The sequence below is a fragment of the Bos indicus genome, chromosome 19 (assembly GCF_029378745.1).
Source record: "Bos indicus isolate NIAB-ARS_2022 breed Sahiwal x Tharparkar chromosome 19, NIAB-ARS_B.indTharparkar_mat_pri_1.0, whole genome shotgun sequence".
Classification (NCBI taxonomy): Eukaryota; Metazoa; Chordata; class Mammalia; order Artiodactyla; family Bovidae; genus Bos; species Bos indicus.
Window position 1 is genome coordinate 7,591,079 of NC_091778.1, and position 18,246 is coordinate 7,609,324.

The 18,246-nt window shown below is 37.1% G+C and overlaps 1 pseudogene; it reads right to left on the reverse strand.

Annotated features, from left to right (window-relative positions):
- Positions 1-7,902: 7,902 nt before the first annotated feature.
- LOC139177496 (52 kDa repressor of the inhibitor of the protein kinase pseudogene) lies at positions 7,903-11,279 on the reverse strand (annotated as a pseudogene).
- Positions 11,280-18,246: the final 6,967 nt, after the last annotated feature.

The window sequence follows — 18,246 nt, forward strand, 5'->3', positions numbered from 1 at the left end:
ATCCTACCTCAAGAAATAAGAAAAACATAAAATAGACAACCTAACATTACACCTAAAGCAACTGGAGAAAGAAGAAGGAAAAAAAATTAGTAAAAGGAAAGAAATAATAAAGATCCAAGCAGAAATAAATGAAAAGGAAATGAAAGAAACAATAGTAAAGATTACTAAAACTAAATGCTGGTTCTTTGAAAAGATAAACAAAATTGACAAACCCTTAGCCAGACTCATCAAGAAAAAAAGAGAGAAGAATCAAATCAACAAAGTTAGAAATGAAAAAGGAGAGGTTACAGCAGACAGTACAGAAATACAAAGGATTATAAGAGACTATTATGAACAACTATATGGCAATAAAATAGATAACCTGGAAGAAATGGACAAATTCTTAGAAAAATTCTATCTTCCAAGACTGAACCAGGAAGAAATAGAAATTATGAACAGCCCAATTACAAACACTGAAATTGAAGCTGTGATCAAAAATCTCCCCAAAATCAAAAGCCCAGGACCAGATGGCTTCAAAGGAGAATTCTATCAAACATTCAGAGAAGAGCTTGTGCCTATCCTTTTAAAACTCTTTCATTAAATTGCAGAGGAAAGAACGCTTCCAAATTCATTCTACAAGGCCACCATCACCCTGATACCAAAATCAGACAAAGACAACACAAAAAAAAGAGAACTACAAGCCAATATCACTGATGAACATAGATGCAAAAATCCTCTACAAAATTTTAGCAAACAGAATTCAGCAATACGTCAAAAAGTTCATACAGCATGATCAAGTTGGGTTTACTCCAGGAATGCAAGCATTCTTCAATATATGCAAATCAATCAATGTGATACACTATGTTAACAAATTGAAAGATTAAAAACCATATGATCATCTTAATAGATGCAGGAAAAGCCTTTGACAAAATTCAGCACCCATTTATGATTAAAACTCTTCAAAAAATGGACATAAAAGGAAACTACCTCAACTTAGTAAAGGCAGTATATGATAAGCTGACAGCAAACATTATTCTCAGTGATGAAAAACTGAAAGCATCCCCCTAAGATCAGGAACAAAACAAGGGTGTCCACTTTTACCACTATTATTCAACATAGTTCTGGAAGTCCTAGCTACAGCAATCAGAGGAGGAACAGAAGTAAAAGGAATCTAGACTGGAAAAGAAGAAGTAAAGGTCTCACTGTTTGCACAAGACATGACATAGTGCATAGAAAACCCTAAAGAGAGTATCAGAAAATTACCAGAGCTAATCAGTTAATTTCACAAAGTGGCAGGATCCAAAATCAGTACTCAGAAATCACTTGCATTTCTATATACTAACAATGAAATATCAGAAAGCGAAATTAAGGAATCAATCCCATTCACCATTGCAACAAAAAGAATTAAATATCTAGGAATAAACTTACATAAGCAGAGAAAAGAACTATACACAGAAAACTATAAAACACTAATGAAAGAAATCAAAGACTAAATAAACAGATGGAGTGATATTCCATGTTCCTTGGTAGAAAGAATCAATATTGTGAAAATGGCAATACTGTCAAATGCAATCTACAGATTTAATGTGACCCCCACCAAATTACCAAAGGCATTTTTCACAGAAACAGAACAAAAAAGTTCACAATTCTTATGGAAACACAAAAGATCCTGAATAGCCAAAGCAGTCTTGAGAAAGAAGAATGGAGTTGGAGGAATCAACTTTCCTGACTTCAGATTATTCTGCAAAGCTACAGTCATCAAGACAGTATGGTACTGGAACAAAAACAGACATATGGACCAATGGAACTAGATAGAAAGCCCAGAAATAAACCCATGCACCTATGGGTACCTTATTTTTGGCAAAGGAGGCAAGAATATACAATGGGGCAAAGAAAACCTCTTCAATAAATGGTATTGGGAAAACTGGACAGCTACATGTAAAAGAATGAAATTAGAACACTTCCTAACACCATACACAAAGATAAACTCAAAATGGATTAAAGACCTAAATGTAAGACTAGAAACTATAAACTCTTAGAGGAAAACATAGGCAGAACACTCAATGACATAAATGAAAGCAAGATCCTCTATGACCTACTTCCTACAGTAATGGAAATAAGAACAAAAGTAAACAAGTGGGACCTGATTAAGCTTAAAAGCTTTTGCACAGCAAAGTAAACTAAAAGCAAGGTGAAAAGACAGCCCTCAGGATGGGGGAACATAACAGAAAATGAAACAACTGACAAAGGATTAATTTTCAAAATATACAAGGAGCTCATACAACTCAATGCCTGAAAAACAAACAACCCAATCAAAAAGTGAGAAAAAGACCTAAACGGACATTTCTCCAAAGAAGACATACAGATGGATAACAAACACATGAAAAGATGCTCAACATCACTCATTATTAGAGAAATGCAAATCAAAACTAGAATGAGATATCACCTCACACTGGTCAGAATGGCCATCATCAAAATGTCTAAAAACAATAAGTGCTGGAGAGGGTGTGGAGTAAAGGGAATGCTCTTTCACTGTTGGTGGGAATGTAAATTGATACAGCCACTATGGAAGACGGTATGGAGATTCCTTAAAAAACTGGGATTAAAACCACCATATGACCCAGCAGTCCCACTCCTAGGCATAAACCCTGAGGAAACCAAAATTGAAAGAGACACATGTATCCCATTGTTCATTGCAGCACTATTTACAATAGCTAGAACATGGAAGCAACCTAGATGTCTCAACAGATGAATGGGTAAAGAAGTTGTGATACATATACACAATGGAATATTACTCAGCCATAAAAAGGAACACATTTGAATCAGTTCTAATGAAGTGGATGAATCTATAACCTGTTATACAGAGTGAAGTGAGTCAGAAAACGAAAGTTAAATACTGTATTCTAACACATATACACGGAATCTAAAAAATGGTTCTGAAAAATTTATTTACAGGGCAACAATGGAGAAACAGACATAGAGAACAGACTTATGGACCTGGGGAGAGGGGAGGAGGAGTTGAGATGTATGGAGAGAGTAACATGGAAACTTACATTACCATATGTAAACTAGACAGCCAATGGAATTTGCTGTATGGCTCAGGAAACTCAAACAGGGGCTCTGTATCAACCTAGAGGGGTGGGATGGGGAGGGATATGGGAGGGAGGTTCAAAAGGGAGGCCATATATGTATAGCGATGGCTGATTCATGTTGAGATTTGACAGAAAACAGCAAAATTCTGTAAAGCAATTATCCTTCAATAAAAAATAAATAAATTAAAAAATATATATATATATTTGTGCTGCCACCCTGTCTTGAACCCCATCCTTGCATGAGGATCACACCAGGTGGCTATTAATCAACCAAAGCTTTTATTATCATTGGGCCTTGGAAAACCTTGACAGGCAAGGTGACTTTTAGGAAGATTTTGGACATTCCAGATCCTTGGACGTAACACCATACCAATACCTGTGTGAATCATGAGCTGAACCAGGGCAATGCCAAGTAGAAGTCAATTCTTGCCTGGTCTTCCAACTGGTCTTTAACATCAGAATCAACACCTGTGGGCAGAAGGAGAATTCTAACAGGCTCTCAGTGTGAGTACTTTGTTACCTGACAAGCTCACCACTCCCTGACACTATTTTGGAAAACTATTTTACTCTTCATGGAAACCATGCAAATGGTTATTGTTTTGTAAGAAAGGGAGAATCCCTGTGAATATGAACTTTTACATTTTACCTTGGGACTTTTAATGTGTTGCTAATACACAAAAAGGCTTAGAAATATAACATAGCTACCTCATCTTATATAAATATATACATCTTATACAAATATAATAGCTACCATTTAATGTAGGAAGCAGATCCTTCTATAGCTGCCTTTGGATTTTCTGAATATACCTTCATAAGAAGAATACACAAGAATATTGCTTCATGACCCATTTGGCAATCTTTCAGAATTTATTGTTTGCCTGTGTTTTCCTAAGCCCTGATGAATAAGACAAAGCTCCTGTCTTTCACAAGCTTTAAGACAAGAGACACTTTCAATGTTATGTAGATCTGAGTTCCTGACCTATACTTTTTTCTCATTCAGAAATGTCTTTTAACATTTCTTCCAGAGTAGTCTGCTGCTGATGGACTCCCTCAGTTTTTATTTCTTCACTTTTAAAGGACAGTTTCATTGGATATAGAGTTCTAGGTCAGTGGCTTATTTCTTTCAAAATGTTCTGTATTCCACCCCACACTCTTTTAGCAGGGTGGTTTCTGATAGGATGTCTGCTATAATCCTCATCTGTATTCCTCTATTGATAAAGTGCTCCCCCATCCTCCTCCCCTATCTAGCTTCTTTAAAGATTTTCTTTTTCTTTTTGGTTTTCTGAATTTGTATATGAAATATTTAAGTTTTGTGGGGGTTTTTTTTTTTTTTTTTTTGGTATTTATTTTCTATGGTGTTCTAAAGATTGACAGATTTAGTTTGAAGGGTGGTCTGAACTTAAATCATAAAGTCCCATGTGATTCAGAATACAATACAATATATTTAGAACTTATGCCACAAAGATTCTTTTCTTACAGGTGGAAATGCAATGTGACTAGTAATTCACATCTTTCTCAGGTTATATGTTTTAAAAGTAATGGTGGCAATGGTCTAAAGCAGAGATTGCCAACTTTTTTTCTGTAAAAGCCACATAGAAAATATTTTGGGCTTTACAGGCTATAAGGCAAAATGGAAGTTATTTTGTATTGACTTATATAACTGCTTAGAAATATAGAAAACATTCTTAGCTTGTGGACTGTTTAAAAATAATCAGCATGACAGATTTAGTAACCTCTGGTCTAAAGTATAATTTTGACGCTTAATTGTTCTAGGATTTTAAGATTTATGAACCTAAAACCCTAGCTGAGTCTCAGCTTCCCCATCTATACACTGGAGATAAATCTTGCTCTTCCAAATTTGTCCAGAGATCTAATGAGATGTTTTGAAGCACCTAATTAATTAAATGGCCTTTGTCTGTGAGCTGTAGATAGGGTGATCTATATCCCAGTATATCCATTACAGGTTTAGTTTACCCTTGCCTTGGTGGGAAAAAAAAAATTATAACACCTCTCTCACTAAAATGAGTTATGGTTGGAATGACAAAATATAAATTACCCTTGCTATAACTGTGTGCATTTCAGTGGATTATTATTAGGTTGGTGCAAACATAATTGTGGTTTCATACCATGTATTTTAAATCTTTATAACTAGGTTCAAACACATCCTTATTAATCAAAACAGGAATCATTGCAATCAACACATTTTTGCCAACAAGAGAAAAGACAGGTATACCTGTGGCAGATTCATTTCGATATTTGGCAAAACTAATACAATATTGTAAAGTTTAAAAATAAAATAAAATTTAGAAAAATAAAATAAAAAAATAAAAATAAAAATCCAAGCTTTGGATTTTAAAGAACTCTAGAAAGCATTTTCTGCCTCTTGCTGGTTGTGAAAGCATTTTCCCTGCAAAAAGTTGTTGAGATGCTTGAAGAAGTGGTAGCTGGTTGGCAAGAGGTCAGATAAATATGGCAGATGAGGCAAAACTTTGTAGACAAATTCATTCAGCTTTTGAAGCATTGGTTGTGTGACATACAGTCAGGAGTTGTCATGGAGAAGAATTAGACCCTTTCTGTAGACCAATGCTGGCTGCAGGCATTGCAGTTTTTGGTGCATCTCATCTATTTGCTGAGCATACTGCTCAGATGCAGTGTTTTTTCCAGGATTCAGAAAGCTACAGTGGATCAGACCAGCAGCAGACCTCCAAACAGTAACCATGACCTTTTTTTGGTGCAAGTTTGGCTTTGGAAAATGCTTTGGAGCTTCTTCTCATTTCAACCACTGAGCTAGTTGTTGCCGGTTGCCCTATAAAGTCCACTTTTCATTGTACATCACAATCTGATTGAGAGATGGTTCATTGTTGTTGCATAGAATTAGAGAAAATGACTCTTCAAAATGACAATTTTTTTGTAATCAGCTCATGAGGCACCAAGGTTTTTCACCTTTCCAATTTGTTTCAAATGTTGAATAACCATAAATGGTCAATATCAAGTTCTTGGGGAACTTCTTGTGTAGTTGTAACAGGATCAGCTTTGATGATTCTCCCAATTGGTCACTGTCAACTTCTGATGGCCAGTCATTGCACTCCTCATCTTCAAGGCTCTTGTCTCCTTTTCAAAACTTCTTGAACCACCACTGCACTGTACATTCGTTAGCAGTTCCTAGTCCAAATGCTTTGTTAATGTTGTGAGTTGTCTCTGATGCTTTATGACCCATTTTGAACTTGAATAAGAAAATTACTCTAATTTGGTTTTGATCTAACATCATTTTGCTAGTCTAAAATAAATATAAAATAAACAGCAAGTAATAAGTCATTAGCAAAAAACATAAAGTGAGAAATGCACATTAAAATGATGTATAATATAACCACATTTATATAAGAATGTATTCCAATACAAAGGGAAATTTTCAACAATGCAAAACAGCAATTACTTTTGTCTCAACCTAATATTTATCTAATAATATGTTGGGAGAAGTTAGTGACTTTTGGAGGCAGGATAATAAACTTTGAACTCTACTGTCACATCACTGGCTTCAGGTTCAAGTTCTGTTGTAACTAATGAACTTCAAGCCAAGTGTGTTATGAAACTTGGGTAAGTTTCATAACATATATATATATATATTTAAAAGCTTTGAAGATTTATTAACTACCGTAAAATACATTAATTTAAAGTGTTGCGATTCAATGGTTTTTAGTAAATTTATGGAGTTATGCAACATTCACCAGAGTTTAATTTTGGAACATTTGTGTAACCTCCAAATAAATGTCTTGCTCATTTTCAATCTCTTTTTGTTCCCATTCCTAATCTCAGACAAACACCAAGCTACTTCCTGTGTTTACAAATTAACTTTTCTAGGAATTTCTCAGAACTTCCTTAAACCTCAATTTTGTTGTCTTTAAATGGGTTTACTAATGGTCCACATCTCATGTTTTCATTGTGCAGATTAAGTAGGGTGACCCTTGTAAAGCATTCAGCCCAGGCTCTGGTATTCAGTAAGCACTCAATAAGCATTTGCTATTAGTGTTATCTTTGCCAGCTCTCTACAGTCCTTCAGTATTAAACTTGCTGTGTGTTTTGAAGAGATATCAAACACTGAATCAGATTTAGTCACCTGTCTTTCTTCTTACAGTCATGGTACACACTTCCCAGTGGCAGCTACAGCTTTGACACCTGCAATTAGGAGTGTTTCCCCTTGATGAAAAAATGTTTGATTTTCATACCTTCTGAGCCTGTTACTCTTGCCCCAGAGGGCTAGTGTTGGAAATCTCCCAAAGTAGTGGGTTGAGGAGACTTCCTGGCCCCTGAAGAATGGAAATGAACTCTTCTGTTAAAGGCAAAGAAAATTCAGTGCACACTTGATGTGTACTGATAGGATTAGAAAGATGTGATTCATCAGGGCTGTCTTATGGTTAGTGATATAAATGCGGATAAATACCAAAATTAAAGCAAATGAGAGATGACTTTCTCCAGGTCAAGTGGCAGGGTATAGGGGCAGTGGGGGTTACTCCTCTGTATGAAGTACTGTCATGTGGGAATTGCAAATGTCATATACAAGTGTTATGCTATTTGGATATTTGTCATATGTAAATGCATTGGCTCTTATAGACTTTATTCTGCTTTAGGACAAGTAACTGTACAATTGTCAGTAGTGTTTCACTAATGTTAATATTAGAGTTAATATTAACTCTAGTATGTTAATATTTAGGGTATTTATCTATAAAGTTTTTAACAGTACTTTTTAACAGTACTTTAGTGTAATATCAGATAAAAAACAAACCTGGACTTAACAAGGAAAGACTTTCATTCAAAGGATTATTGCCAAGGGTTGGGGGGGTTATTTATTTATTTTTTTTTACACAAAATTCACATTTTATTTAGGTTGAAATAAACTATACAAAATTGATTTTCTTCACCAAAAATAACAGCAATATTTTCTGTATTATTCCTAGATAAACTACAAAACACTTATTTTTGTAGGCTTTCTAGGCTTTGCTTGTAAATCAAGATGAGGCAGTAGATACAGTCATGGAAAAAGCCAGAAGAAAACAGACACATCAGCTGTCAGTATCCATGGCCTCTGATCCTTTCTTGACCATGAAATTGAAGTGTTCAACATATACCTGCCAAAAAGCTTATGAAGACGTAGGCTCAATAAAGGAATGTAAACAGCAATACCAGATGTGGAACAACAATGGCAGGCTCTTCCATTCAAATTTTAACTTCATTTGATAAAGAGAAAATCTACACTGAAATCCTTGTTGGACAAGCTTACACATTTCTCTTAGAGTCTGATAATTTTCTTAACTGTCCTTTACAGATTTTTAATAGCATACTTATAACTCCTATTATTCAAAAGTCAGTCATGAGCTTCACTGTAACATTTTACAAAATGCATTCCTTCCTCCCATACCTCCTCTAAATTTATTTTTTCAAAGATCCGATAACTTAATACCTGACAATTTGATCCACAGTGATAAACGTAATGTCTAAAATCACTTAACTAAAACAATTCCAAAGTGCCATTAGCAGAGATCACATAAAACTGTAATATGGTACTTTCAATGCTATCTTCTGGAAGAACAGTTAGGTCTCCAAAGCATGGGCATTTGAACAGGCCATTTAAACAGGCAGATTATCAATGACTAATATACTCAATGGGAGGCCTACAGATCAAGATATTCAGTGATTAAGTGGCCTACCCTTACAACTTTTCTGTAAGATATTTTAAAATTTCTTACATTTTTTTTTCAAATATCAAATATAAGAGAAAGTCTAGGTTAAAAGTCTCTTAGGTATTTTCAATGGTTTCTGAATTCTCTGTAGGAAGCTCTGACTTACTTGTATACAGTTTGATATATGTATCCACCATTAAATCAAAATCGTGTTTTATATCAAAATTTATGTTAAGCAAAGCCAAGTTACTTGATCTTTGATCTGTTAAAGTGTTCCTCAGGTATGCTTTGAGACGCTTTCGCCCATTTTCATAGCGTTCATTCTCAACTTTCATCACAGGAAGAATACATAGGACCTTCAGCAATGCATAAACATTAGGAAAAAACTTGATGTCTGGTAGATGAAGGGCTTCATAAATAGTGGATGGAAGTTCTATATCTTTCCCTCTGTGTTTCCATTTAATTCTCCAACAATGCAGCTCAGCAGAGAGTGTGTCAGGATTAGGTAAGTCACTTCGGTACATGTCAGCATGGTGCTCCTCTGATGTATTGAATTTGAGCTGTCCCATGACAGAGGGTACCAGGGATAAGCATTTAAGCGCTTTGAGGTGCTGTTCTGAGAATATATCTTTCAGTTCCTGAATAATGTGTTCCACAGTTGGAACACTTAGAGTTTCTTTGTAGTAACTCTCAGAGGTTAGCTGAGATTCCAGGTTACTGTGCTGAGCTCTGCGAAATTTCCCTGGGAGTTTCATCTGAATATCAAGTTTGGTTGCCAAATTTGTGGCTTCCTCAAACCAAAATTCATGATAAACTTCAATATTTTCCATCACTTCATTTAGTGAATGTAACACTGCAGTCAAGCTACTGGCTGCAAAAAAGACATCAGAGGTTTGCCCCTGAAGATTTTTCCCAAAAGCTCTTGTAAGAGATAAAACATTTTTAAGAACAACAATGGTAACGATGAAATCAAAATCTGTTACCACACTACAGAGCACAAATGCTCGGCCAGCTATACAGTTATTCCATCTAACATTTGTGTCACTATTTATACCATCTAAACATAAAACAAGTGCTTGTAGGAGGTCCACTAAGATTTCAAAAGCATCATGCCTGCCTGTCCACTGAGAATGGCAAATTTCCTTCAGTTCTTTGCCCCTTTCTTCATTGTTCTGAAAGAGGAGAGAAATTACATTTTCAAGCTCTAAAAGCAGTTGTGGTGATCGATGAAAAAAAGAACAAACTTCCTCAATTGTTCCTAATGCAACAGATACTCCCATAACAGGCACTGATTTTGCCAACCACATATTTAAGGCACAGGAAGAGCAGAGTGTGTAGATAGCTTGGGGATATTTCTCTAAAAGTCTAGAAGCAACAACTTTCATTTTGGATGAAAATCCACTAGATACAATGTAAGCCTGGCCACGACAGTACTCCATGTTTAATCCCCATTTCTCAGTTATTGTAGTGTGAAATTTCACAGCCAAAATTTCTGCATCAGCTTGTTAAGGCAGGAAGCCTACAAATTCCTCTCTCAGGTTATGAGCTTCGTCGACAAACCTCACCAACACCAGCAGGTGCTCTTCCCCTGCTATGTCCACCACATCATCAGTAATGATGGAAAAGAAGTGAGAATATCTCACTTCCCTGAGGGTTTCTTCCCGAATGCAGCTCTCACAGATCTCCAGCATCTGTTTCTGCTGTGTTTTGGAACAGAACAATGTGTTAACTGCTGTTGTCTCAAAGCGCTTTCTCAGAACCTCTTCACCAGAATTGATCCGGCACTCTAGCAGTGCTTGAAAGTTATCAGGAGTAAAAAGACCTTCTGGGATTTCATCAGTTTCATGTCCATCCAGAGGTATGTTTTGTTTTCCCATAAGAATCAAAATTTCAAATAAAGATTTTAAATATTCCTTGTTTTCCTTCTCTTCAAGAGTTAAAGGTAAAATGTCTTCATCCTGCTCTTCACCCACTTCTTCTGCACTGGGATTCTGAGCATTGCTGTTGTTTATTTCCTTATGTTTTGGTTCCTGTTCAGAAGTTTCATCAATTTTTTTCTGTTTCAGTGTCCTGATTTCATCTTCACTCAATTCTTTTATTCGTTTTCTGTGTCTACTATGTGGATTATTCAAATGGCTGGTAAGATCGAATATTGTTCGTATGGCATTATCTCGGAGAACTGTCCTGTAAGGACTAGTTCTGCAGATCAAAGAAGTTTCAAAGTATTTGGCACACAGTCGATAATGTTTATTTAGTTGATCAGGTGTTTTATCTTCTAAGTCTGCTCTCCTACAGTTCTCCACCCACTTCTGGCATCTGGTCGGATCCCGCGGGAACCTGAAGAAGGCCAGGTCCGACTGCGTGCTCTTCCGCGTGCAGTTGGGGGCCGCGCAGAAGTTCGGCATCGTTGTCTGCCAGCCGGCCGACCCAGCCCTCCCCTCCCCGCCTCCTCAGGGCAGCCCGCCCGCCCGTCGGGGCCGGGGAGGGGAGCCAGGCCGGCCGGCTGGCCCGTGAGAGCCGGTTCGCTGGGGGGGAGGGGCGGGCAAGAAGCCGGGGGTGGGGGGGGTTATTATAGTAGGTAGAATTGTTGTTGCTGTTCAGTCACTCAGTCATGTCCGACTCTTTGTGACCCCTTGGACTGCAGCATGCCAGGCTTCCCTGTCCTTCACCATCTCCTGGAACTTGCTCAAACTCATGTCCATTGAGGCAGAATACTTTGACCATAAAATCTGTAGGTGTCTCAGGAGTGAGGCAGAAAGGTATTTTTTACAGACAGGAGTCAACAAAACTGAAGTCATGTGTGGGGAAGTGATATGAAGGTGGCCTGACTGGAGAATAGAAAAGAGATTTTTGTTGCCTGGAACCAGTTTATTTTTAGAAGTATCTAGATGCTGCTCAGGCTGAGCTTGATCAAGTTTAGGGATCTGAAGGAAGGAAATATGTTTAACCAGTTTGGTTATCAAGCATTTTGTTCTGATTGATCATTGGAGTAAACTGTTTCGGTGATCATTTATGGGACAATGAAAGGAAATTTAGAGGTGCTGTGTCTGGCCTTGTGATAGGTGAATAAGACATGTGTGTGTGTATGAGTCTCATCTAAATCATGGGGAGAAAGGTGGCTTTTTTGTGGTAAGCTGTTTTCTGGAACACAAAGATAGTGAGTGTTTCATACCTCTACTCTTTTCCAGGATCACAGAACTGAAGTAAAATTCATTGTCAGTAGGACTACTCAAAATAATTAGGATTGCTTTTTAGTTACAAGTAAAGGAAAACTGGATTAACAATGACTTTATAAAATGAGGTTTATTTTTTTCACCTAATAAGTAGTTAGAGGTCACCAGTTGCTAGCATTGGATCACCTGACCAGTATGGCTAGTAAAACTCTTTGAATCTTTTTAGTCCACATCCTCTTTGCTGTCTCTTAGCCACAGAATAGCTGTTGTAGTTGTTAATGTCCTGTATGTATTCCAAACAGGAAGGAGGTGTCATATGGGCTTCCCTGGTGGCTCAGCTGGTAAAGAATCCATCTGCAATGCAGGAGACCTGGGTTTGATCCCTGGGTTGGAAAGATCCTCTGGAAAAGGGAACAGCTACCCACTCCAGTATTTTGGCCTGGAGAATTCCATGGACTGTATAGTCCATGGGGCCGCAAAGAGTTGAACACGACTGAGTGACTTTCATTTTTGCCTTCACCGGCATAGGAGACAGGATAGTTATTAACTATGCACATGGCCATAGGGATTCTCTAGCAAGAAAGATAGTATATACTCTAACAAATATTCTGTTTCTTCTGCTAATTGTGTTATACACTTCATACTAATTCTCTACTATTGAATAATTCATTAACTATTTGAAGTATAGGGAATTAAATACCCTATAAATAGAGTATTAGAAAATCATGCGATGTGTTTTACTTTAGATAAAGAAATTGAGTCATTCTTAGAACTGGTCTTTTGGAGGAGCCTTAGGACAAGCCAAGAACCCCTTGAATAAGCTTGTTTGGAGTCATTGAAATGTTAGTATGCTTGGAAAAGTATCTTCAACAGGTGTTGCAGAGCTTACATATCAATACTTTGCAAGAGACTTACACATCAATACTAAAAACATTGACCAAATAAAACTAAGGTTTATGCTCTTTTCCTATTAAATGTTTTTGTAGAAACAGTGGTACCCAATACTGATAAGATGCTCCTGTGCTACTGGTGAGAATACAAAAATGGAAAACAGTTTCCTTAAACATTTGTAAACATTTATAAAAACTATAAACAGACAAAGTGTTAGTATCATTTACCCTAAAAATATATCTCTACTAAAATTTCCTGCTTTCTGAAGGAAAAATTGTCATTATTGTCCATGTTTATATAGAATAGTTGTTTCAAAAATATTTCACATTTGTAGAAGTATATGGAAACAGAAATAATTCATGGTAATTAATAAATTAGGTGTTATCTCTCCAAGCTTCAAAGTAATATTCTTTAAAATAGCATAACTTGTTTATATTACTTCCATTTTGTAACAATTACAACTATCTATTTACTTAAAAGAAATATGTCTACATTCCCAAAAAGCAAAATACACATTATTTTCAAGAGCACTTGGGAAATTCTCTAGGATTGATGACATACTAGGTCACAAGAAAGGCCTCAACAAATTTAAGAGTATAGAAATTATTTCAAGCATCTTAAATATGTTATGATGAAGTCAGAGAATAAACTAAAAATACCTTGAGACAAATGATAATGAAAACCCAGTGATATAAAATCTATGGGATGCAGGAAAACCAGTTCTTAGAAGGAAGTTCATAGTGATACAGGTCTTCTTTAAGAAATAAGAAATCTCAGTTAAACAATCTAACATTAACCTAGAAGAGTTAGAAAAGCAAAAGAACAAACAAAACTTAAAGGCAGCAGAAGGAAGGAGATAATAATGATCAGAAAGGAAACAATAAAATAGAGATTATGAAACAGGAAAAATCAATATAACCAGGACCTGGTGCTTTGAAAGGGTAAAAAAAAAAAAAAAAGACAAACCTCTGGCCATACCCACCAAGAAGATAAGATGGAAAACAAGACCAAAAACAAAATAAGAACTGAAAGAGGAGAGATAACAATCAATACCATAGATTGCTAGAAATAGCAATCAATACCATAGAAAATTGGATTTCTTGTGCTCCAAAATCACTGTGGACAGTGACTGCAGCCATGAAATTAAAAGACACTTTCTCCTTGGAAGAAAAAGCAGTGACAAACCTAGACATCATATTGAAAATCAGAGACATTACTATGTCAACAAAGGTCTGTCTAGTCAAAGCTATGGTTTTTCCAGTAGTCATGTACAGATGGGAAAGCTGGACAGTAAAAATGGCTGAGCACCAAAGAATTGATCCCTTCGAACTGTGATGCTGGAGAAGACCCTTGAGAATCCCTTGGACAACAAAAGTTCAAACCAGTCAATCCTAAAGGTAGTCAACCCTGAAAACTCACTGGAAGGACTGATGCTGAAACTGAAGCTCCAATACTTTGGCCACCTGAGGCAAAAAGCTGACTCACTAGAAAAGACCCTGATATTGGGAAAGGTTGAAGACAAGAGGAGAAGGAGATGATAAAGGATGAGATGGTTGAATGGTATCACCAAATCAATGGGCATGAGTTTAAGCAAGTTCTGGGAGATGGTGAAGGATAGCATGCAGACATGACTGAGCAACTTAACAACAATAACAACCATAAAAAAAAAAAAAAATATATATATATATATATATATACACACACACACACACACATATTAGACTATAAGCCATTATATACCAACAAATTTGACAAGCTAGAAAAAAGAGACAACTTTCTAGAAACACACACCCCATCAAAATTGAATCAAGAAGAAATAAATTGCATGATCAGATCAATCACTAAAAGTGAAATTGGATTTATAATTTAAAAAATCCCTACAAACAAAAGTCCAGAACAAGATGGCCTCACAGTTAAATTCTACCAAACACACAGAGAAGAACTTGTACCAATCTTCCTCAAACTGTTCCAAAAGTTTGAAGAGGAATGAACATGCCCGAAAACATTCTATTAAGCCATCACTCTGATACTAAAACCAGAGAAAGATATTATAGAAAAAGAAAATTACAGGCCAATATTTTTGGTAAATATAGATACAAAAAATCTCAACAAAATATTAATAAATCAATTCCAACAGCAATAAAAAAGTCATACACCACAACCAAGTTGAAATCCTCTCAGGCCACCATAACGTTTCAACATGCAAATCAATAAGTATGTACATCATATCAGCAAAAGTGACAAAGCCCGCAGGATCATCTCAATAGATGCAAGAAAATAATTTGGTAAAATTTCATATCCATTTATGATAAAACTCTTATGAAAGTCAGTATAGAGGGAAAATATCTCAGCATAATATAAGTTATTTATGACAAAGTCACAGCCAATATAATAACCAAGGGTGAGAAGTTGGAAGTCTTTCCATTAAAATCTGGAACAACACAAAGATAACCACTTTCACGATTTCTCTTCAACATAGTATTGGAAGTCTTAGACACATAAACCAGACAATAAAAAGAAATAAAACCTATTCAAAATGATAAGGAGGAGGTAAAATTGTCATTATATATAATAGTTGACTTAAAGCTCAACATTCAGAAAATGAAGATCATGGCATCTTGTCCCATCACTTCATGGGAAATATATGGGGAAACAGTAGAAACAGTGTCAGACTTTCTTTTTTTGGGCTCCAAAATCACTGCAGATGGTGACTGCAGCCATGAAATTAAAAGACGCTTGCTCCTTGGAAGAAAAGTTATGACCAACCTAGATAGCATATTGAAAAGCAGAGACATTACTTTGCCTTTGTTAAGGTCCATCTAGTCAAGGCTATGGTTTCTCCAGTGGTCATGTATGGATGTGAGAGTTGGACTGTGAAGAAAGCTGAGCCCTGAAGAATTGATGCTTTTGCACTGTGGTGTTGGAGAAGACTCTTGAGAGTCCCTTGGGCTGCAAGGAGATCCAACCAGTCCATTCTGAAGGAAATTAGCCCTGGGATTTCTTTGGAAGGAATGATGCTAAAGCTGAAGCTCCAGTACTTTGGCCACCTCATGCGAAGAGTTGACTCACTGGAAAAGACTCTGATGCTGGGAGGGATTGGGGGCAGAAGGAGAAGGGGATGACAGAGGATGGGATGGCTGGATGGCATCACTGACTCGATGGACGTGAGTCTGAGTGAACTCCGGGAGTTGGTGATGGACAGGGAGGCCTGGTGTGCTGCGATTCATGGGATCTCAAAGAGTCGGACACAACTGAGAGATTGAACTGAACTGAACTGATGTTCATATATAATGATATGATATGATTTGATACTGCATGTAGAAAACCATAAAGACTCACTTCACAAACTGCTAGAACTGATAAATGAATTCAGCAAAGTAGCAGAATACAAGATTAACATACATACATCTGTTACATTTCTTTATGCTAACTTGAACTATCAGAAAGAGAATGCAAAAATCGCAGCAAAAAAGTAAAGTATCTAGGAGGTTGCCGGGGACCAGCCCCGGCTGATCCAGGGTATTCGAAGGAGAGACGGCATAGGCGAGGATCAGGATACAATAGCTTAATTAAATATTAATTAAAGATATAAAGAGTAATAGAATAAGGATAGCTCAGTAGGAAAATTCAGTGGAGAAAAGAGGCTGAGTAGCTTGGTTTACGTGGGAGACCAATAAAACTTCAAGACAAGAAGTTTGCACCACTTACGTAGGCCGCAGGCGTCCTTCCGTTCTCCTGAAGGAGAGGAGACACTGAGGCCTCCCCGGTCGGATCTTAGAAGCCCAGGCATAATTAGTAAGCATGGTGGGTTCCGCGCTCCAGATGGAGACTCAACCAGAGTGAGAGAGAGCGCGACATGGGGAGACCAGTATTTCGAGAAACTGATCCCAATTCTTTATTTTCCATGGTCTACTTTTATACACTGAGATGTTATGCAAAAGTCACGCAGGGTCAGCAGTCCTGACTTTTATTAAAGTCAGGTGCTTCACACAAATGTATACAGAGGTCTTAGGGGTGTTACATCATCTTCTGGCCAGGGGGGCCTGCTGACAATTTACGACCCTCTCCTTGTGACAGCAGTCAGTCAATCAGGACACTTATTTCTCCAGGGCTGATTATTCTCAAAACAGACGCCACCCAAGTAAAGTTACATTCCTACAGGGTGAGGGTGTAGTGGGTTTTAGCTAAGGAAAGAATTTACTTAGCCTAAGGTCTAACGTGATTAATATCAAAGGTTAATACTTATTTCTTCTATATATTCATTAATGTGTGTAAGGGCAGGGGATGTGGAGACTTAGCAACAAACATTGGCTCAACAAATGAAAAACCCTTCACCAACACAATTTCTAATTAGCCCACTATACTTATACTTATAGTTTTCTAACTTCTCTAAAGAACCTTTTTTAGAGGGTTTAAAGCATCTTGTGCCTCTCACGGTTGGGAGGCTGTGAGCAATCACATGTGGCTGGACGAGCCTGTCAGGCAGGCTAGAGAACCTTCAGAGGAGTTTGTAGGTTAAAACACTCTTGTCATACCCAAGAGTTTTTATTGACTGGAGCTCTAGGTTAACTCCTTCTCCGAAAGAAGTGGTGGGGGACAGCCCCCCGTAAAGTCAGAGGTGTAGGTAAGAGCACAAAGTAGTAAAGTAGGCAGGCTCTGGTTATGGGGGTAGATGCTCGAGGAGTTCCAGGGGGACTCCTGAGGCTCGATCCCGCCTTTGCGTATGTCGAGCCTCCTTCCTCATGACCTTTGTCACGGGCGGAGTACCTCACTCTGGCCCCCAACAGGAGGTAAAACCTGACTAAGGAGGTGAAAGACATACACTGTGAACTGTAACACATTAATAAAGAAAATTAAAGAAATTCCAAGGAATAGAAAGATATCCCATGCTCTTGGATTGTAAGAATAAATATTGTTAAAATGGCCATACTATCCAAAGCAATATAAAGATTTAATACAATACCTATCAACATATTCATTACATTTTTCACAGAACTATAGAAAATAATCCTTAAATTCATATGGAACCATAAAAGACCCAGAATTGCCAAAACAATCTTGAGGACAAAGAGCAAAGCAGGAAGCATAACCATCCCAGACTTTAGACAATACTACAAAGCCACAGTAGTCAAATCCATACGGTATTGGCACAAAAACAGACATATGAATCAATGGCACAGAATAGAGAGTCCAACAATACACCAACATATTTATGGACAATTAATCTTTGATAAGTGAAGCAAGGACATACAATTGGTAAAGAACAATTGCTTCAGCAGGTGGTGCTGGGAAAGTTGGACAGCCAAATATAAATCAATGAAGTAGGTACATACCCTCGCACCACACAAAAATAAACTCAAAATGGCTTAAAAATTTAAATATGAGACAAGACACCAGATGACTCCTAGAAGAGGCAAAAAATTTCTGACATGTCAT